Consider the following 7,297-nt stretch of genomic DNA (forward strand, 5'->3'; position numbering starts at 1 on the left):
TCGCCATGCTGCTTCCCAGGCTTCACTCCTTACATTAGCTATCCATCTTCCGGGTTCAATAATCAGTCAACCAATCAATCAATTAATGGTATTTATTGAGCCTGCAATGAAAGACATGGTCCCTGCCATCAAAGGGCTTAAGTTCTAACCATTTTTCACAATTGCATATTCACTTCATTTTCCTGTATTCCCCTCTTTTTAATGTTTTCTTTTAGACAGTAAATACTTCTATACAGAAAGACTGGACTATTAGAAAGGAATTTTGAATTACATTAACTATCCACCTTCCGGGTTCAATAATCAGTCAACTAATCAATCAGTTAATGGTATTTATTGAGCCTTCAATGAAAGACATCATCCCTGCCGTCAAAGAGCTTAAATTCTAACCATTTCTCACAATTGCATATTCACTTCATTTTCCTGTATTCCCCTCTTTTTAATGTTTTGTTTTAGACAGTAAATACTTCTATGCAGAAAGACTGGACTATTAAAAAGGAATTTTGAATAGGAAATCCAACACTTGGAAGGCTTGAATTCCTTCAAAATAAATGCATCAGAAACCACTAAATATTGAGTGGCTAGGAAGACAATTTTTCTGCATACTTTGTATAATTAGGTTTGCTTCCCCTACAAACTTTAAACTTAGAACAAAGATGATGCTTATGAATTAAGACCTTTAGTCACAGTACTACAGATCAAAATGATTGTTCTATTAAAATTTATTTTCTTGTTAAAGAAGCATATGAGATACATGAAGGCTAAAACTTTAAAAAGACAGTTGACAGCTTAGTTATCTAGTTCCCCACACTCCAGTCCAAACTTCACGCTGCTGTAGGGGTAATTTTTCTAAAAATTGTCAGTCCACATCTCCCCACTCCTCAAGAACTTCCAGTCATAGCTCATCCATCTCCGCATCAAACAGAAACTCCTTTCCACTGGCATTAAAGCACCCAATCTGCTCATCCCAGTTTACCTTACCTTGCTAATCTATTTCAGCCCAACCCACACACTTTGCTCCTCTAGTGCCAGCTTTCTTACTGTACCCAGATCTTGCCTATCTTGCCACTAATCCCACATAATGATAATAATAATAATAATGGTATTTGTTAAGCACTTACTGTGTGACAGGCACTGTACTAAGCACTGGGCTGGATACTGGCAAATTGTGTTGAATGAAGTCCCTGCCCCACAGAGAACCCACAGTCTTAATCCCCATTGTACAGATGAGGGAACTGAAGCCCAGAAAAGTCAAATTATTGGCCCAAGGCCACACAGCAGACAAGTGGTGGAGTTGGGATTATCCCTCAGGCCTGAAACTCCCTCCCCTTCCATAAATGCCAGACCACCACTCTCTCTACCTTATTGAGGTCACATTTCCAACAAGAGGCCTCCTCTATTTAAGCCGTCTTTCCCCCATCATCTTCTCACTTTTGCTCCATACCCTTTGGAAACTTGGTGTTTGCCCCTCCATCAGCCCCACAGCACATATTTATATAGCAATAATTTATTTATTAAGAGTAATGTCTGTTCCTCCTCTAGACTGTAACCTCATTTTGGGCAGGGAAAGAGTCTACCAACTCTGTTGTATTGTATTCTCCCAAGTATCTAGTAATAATAATAATAATGATGGCATTTATTAAGTGCTTACTATGTGCAAAGCACTGTTCTAAGAGCTGATGCTTTGCACATAATAAGCACTCAAGAATACCACTGCTTGATTGACTGTCTCCTGTGAGGTAATTTGTGTCCTGATAGGCTCTTCTGGCACAAAAATGATTGTTCACAAGTTTGTGGTAGGCTGAAAAATAGCCCGATTCTCCCTTCTTCATGCCAGACCCTCATCTGACGTCTGCAAAAAGTTGCATGGATTTTCCCTGCAGCCAAACCGGAGCCATTTCCCTTTCCCAGATCTGGCCCTGGCCCCGGCACCGGCCCCAGCCCCAGCTTCAGTTCTAGTTTGTTTACTATGGAAATTCAGGCCTCTCTTGGCAGACATACTGATCTGGTTACCATTTTGAGCACAGATGTCAAAGCTGAATTTTAGAGGTTTAAATCCTCTGAGAAAGAAGTTCATGTGTTTAGGGGTAGGGGAGGAGAGTATAGATAGACAGATAGATATGTATGTGTGTATGTGTGTGTGTGAGAGAGAGACAAGAAATAGCAGCACAGTAAGGGACAGGGGACAGAGAGAGAAAATTCCCAAATCTACTTCCTGGATAGGAGGCAGTAATATGAAGCAGAGTAGGGAAAAAGGGAGGAAAAATCTAAACTACCAAATGTGAGTAATAATTGTGATTTTTGTTAAGTGCTTACTGTATGTTAAATACTGTAATTAGCGCTGGTGGGAGATACAGGATAATCAGTTCATTCATTCATTCATTCAATCGTATGAATTCAATTCATTCAATTTATTGAGCGCTTCCTGTGTGCAGAGCACTGTACTAAGCGCTTGGGAAGTACAAGTTAGTTCAAATATAGTAAGTGTCTCATATGGGGCCCATAGTCTAAGGCGGCATATCTTTCTCTTTTGACAGATGAAGTGACTGAGGCACAGGGAAGTTGAGAGACTTGCCCAAGGTCACACAGCAGGCAAGTGGCAGATATAGGATTACAACCCAGGTCTTTTGATTCCCAGGCCCATGATCTTTCCACTCGGTGAAACTGCTTCTCAAGTCCTTCATTAGATAACTGGAATTTTGAGAACACTAAGGTTTACACATCTGGCAGGAACCATTGTTTCTCACCTCCTGCAGTGAAAACACTAAAGGCATTACCTCAACATTTTAGGTTACTTGATTTTTCAGTAATCAAGAAGGTATAGTTTTTTAGCTCAGGTAATTTAATTGTTGCTTTTATAAGCATTAATTGAGGTGTGCTTAAAGGACAACAGGCTTTCACTTTCTTATTTGCAACAAAGGTATAAGGTTTGAAGAAAACTTGCTCCTAAATGATTAGATGGCTTGTGTGGCTAATCAAGAATATTGTCCCTAAAGAGAAGAAGAGCATGTTCTGCAGGCAAGTGCTCTCAATTAGAGTTTTAAATTAGATTGTAATTATGTTTTATTTTGAAGACAAAAGGACAGCACTTTTAATCTTCTCGGTGGCCTCTTTTGGTAGGAAGACAAATTTAAAACAGGTTTAAGCTAAGAAGATGCATACGTTTGGATCAAGTCCAAGACTGGAGCAGATCAGTTTGCTTATATCTGACTTTTTAAAACACTGCATTTCATCATTCAACACAGGGTGACCTGTTGAAATGAATTACTGCACTCGATGTAATGAAATTGTCAATACTATTGTTCAGAGTCGCACTGCCTGTAATAGGGAACAAAAAGATGCATCCAACGTGGAAAGACAATATTCCCTCGAAACCAATCCACTCTTGAGGAAGTAAAAGATCTCATGGCATATAAGAACGGAGCACTTCCTAGGAGATACCAGACACTAATGCCCAGGTAAATAACCATGCAGGACCAACAAAGGAATGAAGTTTACACCACACATGACCTTCTGAATCCCAGGTCTGTGCTCTATCCACTGCACCATGCTGCTCTCTATTAAGGTATTTGTTTAGCACTTACAGACGAGGGAACTGAGGCACAGAAAAGTGAAGTGACTTGTCCAATGTCGCACATGCTCTGAAGATGTATCACATGCAGGTAGACTTGCCTGTAGGACTCCCTATCCTAGATTATGAGCATCAGCATAGCTCTATGGGTAGAGGCACAGGACATGGATTCAGGAGACTCTGGTTCTAATCACGACTCTGCTACTTAAATAAATACCAATTCTTCTTCCCCCTTAGATTATGAGCTCCAAGGGTGACAGGGAGTTTGTCCAATCTGATTATTTCGCATCCAGTAATAATAATAAAATAATAATAATAATGCTTGTTGAGTTCTTTCTATAGCTCAAGCATTGTACGAAATGCTGGCATTGCTACAAGATAATCAGATTCGTCAAAGTTCCTACCCTATCAGGATTTCACAGTCTTTGGAGGAGGAAGTAGGGTTTAATCCTCATTTCACAGAGTACAGAAACAGAAGCACTGAGAAGTGAAGTGATTTGTCCAGCATCACACAGCAGACAAGTGGAATAGCACAGTTTGGAACCCAGATGCTCTGCACACAGTAAGCGCTCAATAAATACAACTGAATGAATGAATGAATGAATCATCAGACTCCTAGGCCTGTGCTCTTTCCTCTAGGCTGCATTTTTTCTCTGGTCACACAGGAATTGTTTAGCAAGCACTGGGATGGATATAAGCAAATTGGGTTGTACACAGTGCCTGTCTCACCTGGGGCTCACAGCCTTAATCCCCATTTCCTTTCACAAATGAGGTAACTGAAGCCTAGAGAAGTGAAGTGACTTGTACTAAGTCACACAGCAGACAGGTGACAGAGCTGGGATTCGAACCCAGGCACTTCTGACATCCAGGTCCTATCCAGGCTGCTCATCTATAAAATGCAGATTAATACTGTGAGCCCAGTATGAGACAATCACTCTCTCCCTCTTCAAAGCCTTGTTGAAGGCACATCTTCTCCAAGAAGTCTTCCCTGACTAAGCACACCTATCCTTTTCTTCCACTCCCTACTGATTCACCCTGACTTGTTCCCTTTATTCATCCCCCATCCCAGACCCCAGCACTTATGTACACATCTGTCATTTATGTATTTATATTATTATCTGTCTCCCCCTCTATACTGTAGGCTCATTGTGGGCAGGGGATGTGTCTGTTTATCCTTAGTGTACTCTCCCAATTGCTTAGTATGGTGCTCTCTGCACACAGTAAATGCTCAATAAATACAATTGAATGAATGAATGAATGGGGACACTGTCCAACCTGATTAATTTGTATCTACCCCAGCACTTAGTACAGTACCTGGCACATAGTAAACACTTCAGAATAGCCATTTAAAAAGTAGTATTTATAGGTCTCCACTCTTCAAAGACGCTGGGTGTGACTATCAGTTCAATAAGTGTACTCTAGATGTCTGAAAGTACAGTATTCACTTTTCCTAGATCTCTAATTCTTGGCATCCGTGGACTGTCTGTGAAAACAATAATAATACATGATCATTCAGACAGGATGTACACTTTTCCCCAACCCATTGCATATTTATCAATGTTGGAGCAATCATGCAAGTTTGGACAGAACGTATCAGGGGTTTGAAGATATATCTATCATTGTCAGGGTCATGGACTGGTTTTTGGAATTTTTACCTGCCTTTCTGTGATCTACAGCGATAAAGGAGACAATACGTTTTAAATCTTGGAAGGGGGCCAGGAAAAGAAATCAAAAATATAAGAGTGAGTTAGAAGTAACCTCCAGTTTTGGAAAAAGGGAAAGAAATGTTACAGAAGGCATTCTGGAAAGTCAGTTTCACCTCCCTGGATCAAGCATGAAGGGAGAAAATGGGATGGGGGTGATATATTCAATCGTATTTATTGAGTGCTTACTGTGTGCAGAGCACTGTACTAAGCGCTTGGGAAGTACAAGTTGGCAACATAACGTAGAAAGTACATAGAAATAAGTACATAGAAATAAAGCTAGATGTACATCATTAACAGATTCCTCCTCCATCCAAACTCTTTCCCTGCCACCCCCTCGCCTCCAATCAATAGCATTTTGGGGGGCACCATCCGTGTGCAGAGCCCTCAACTAGGCACTTGGAAAAGTACAACGGAGTAGGCACGGTTTCTGCAGTCCAGGGAGCTTCTTACAGTTTAGTGGGGAAGACGGACGAGAAAAGGATTGGTGGGGGAATGGAAAGATTAATATGTGGGTAAGTAGTTCACAACTCACTGTAGTGCTAACTCCCTAGGACCTCTTTCATTGCTCCCCTTTTTCCACACCCCCACGTCACGCTGTGGTGCCCTCTCCCTTTCCCTCACCTCCTTCTCCTCCCTAGCCCACCCCCCGACTCATTCATTCATTCAGTGGTATTTATTGAGCGCTTACTGTGTACAGAGCACTGGACTAAGCGCTTGGGAAGTCCAAGTTGGCAACATAAAGAGACGGTCCCTACCTGACAATGGGCTCCCAGTCTAGAAGGGGGAGACAGGCAACAAAACAAAACATGCGGACGGGTGTCAGGGAATGAAGAGTCCTGCACCTGAAAGTGGGAGGATCTCTACCTTATCCATTCTTGGCTCTCAGCTGTCAGCCCTGCATGAGCTGGACTAGGAGCAAGCAGGGAGGTGAAGTAGAGGGGAATTGGATATTTGTTTAAATAGTCATAATATTCCCTCTCAGGGTCACACCTGGAGAGTTCCCAGTACTCTGCCAGTCTCGACTACAGGAGGGAGAGTCAGGCAGAGGCCTATCCATTCCATTCCTAGCTTGGGCAGTGGCTAGCAAGTGGAAGGCAATCTGCTACAAGTCAAAACTCACCTGCGCTGGGCAGCAGCGGCATGGGAGAGAATCAAGAGTAAAGACTCAAGTTTACTGCACGGAAGGAGGGAATGGTAAACTACTTCCATATTTTTATCAGGAAAACTCTATGGATACACTACCAGAACGATTGCTGATGGAAGTGGGGTGTTCTGGGAGAGATGTGTCCATGGTATTGCCACGTGTTGAAAACGACTCGACGGCATATGACAAGTCATAGTATCTCAGGAGAGCTCCCATTGCTCTGGACCAAGCAATGGGAACAATGCACATCAGTTATGCACATATCTGTAATTTATTCACATATTTATTCATGTATTTATATTAATGTTTGCCTCCCATCTAGATTGTCAGCTTGTTGTGGGCATGGAATGTAGCTGTTTTTGCTATATTGTACTCTCCCAAGCACTTAGTACAGGCCTGAAATGCCCTCCCTCCTCACAATGCCAAACTAGCACATTTCCCCCCCTCAAAGCCCTACTGAAAGCTCACCTCCTCCAGGAGACCTTCCCAGACTGAACCCCCCTTTTCCTCTGTTCCTCCTTTCTTCCCCATCGCCCCTACTCCCTCCCTCTGCTCTACCCCCCTTCCTGCACTTGTGTATATATGTACAAATTTATTATTCTATTTATTTAATAATAATCTATAATTCTATTTATTTACATTGATAATAATGATGGTATTTGGTAAGCACTTACTATGTGCCAAGCACTGTTCTAAGTGCTGGGGTAGAGACAAGGTAATCAGGTTGTCCCATGTGGGGCTCACACTTTTAATCCCCATTTTGCAGGTGAGGTAACTGAGGCACAGAGAAGCTAAGTGGCTTGCCCAAGGTGACACAGCAGACAAGTGGCAGAACCAGGATTAGAACCCACATCCTCTGGCTCCCAAACCTGGGCTCTT

The 7,297-nt window shown here is 42.2% G+C and overlaps 1 non-coding gene across 1 annotated transcript; it reads left to right on the forward strand.

Moving 5' to 3' along the window:
* The first annotated feature begins 6,246 nt into the window (after positions 1 to 6,246).
* LOC119936279 lies at positions 6,247 to 6,384 on the forward strand. The gene has a single exon (XR_005453694.1). It is a non-coding gene; the product is annotated as a small nucleolar RNA SNORA7 (small nucleolar RNA).
* Positions 6,385 to 7,297: the final 913 nt, after the last annotated feature.

This window comes from Tachyglossus aculeatus, chromosome 1 (assembly GCF_015852505.1).
Source record: "Tachyglossus aculeatus isolate mTacAcu1 chromosome 1, mTacAcu1.pri, whole genome shotgun sequence".
Lineage (NCBI taxonomy): Eukaryota > Metazoa > Chordata > Mammalia > Monotremata > Tachyglossidae > Tachyglossus > Tachyglossus aculeatus.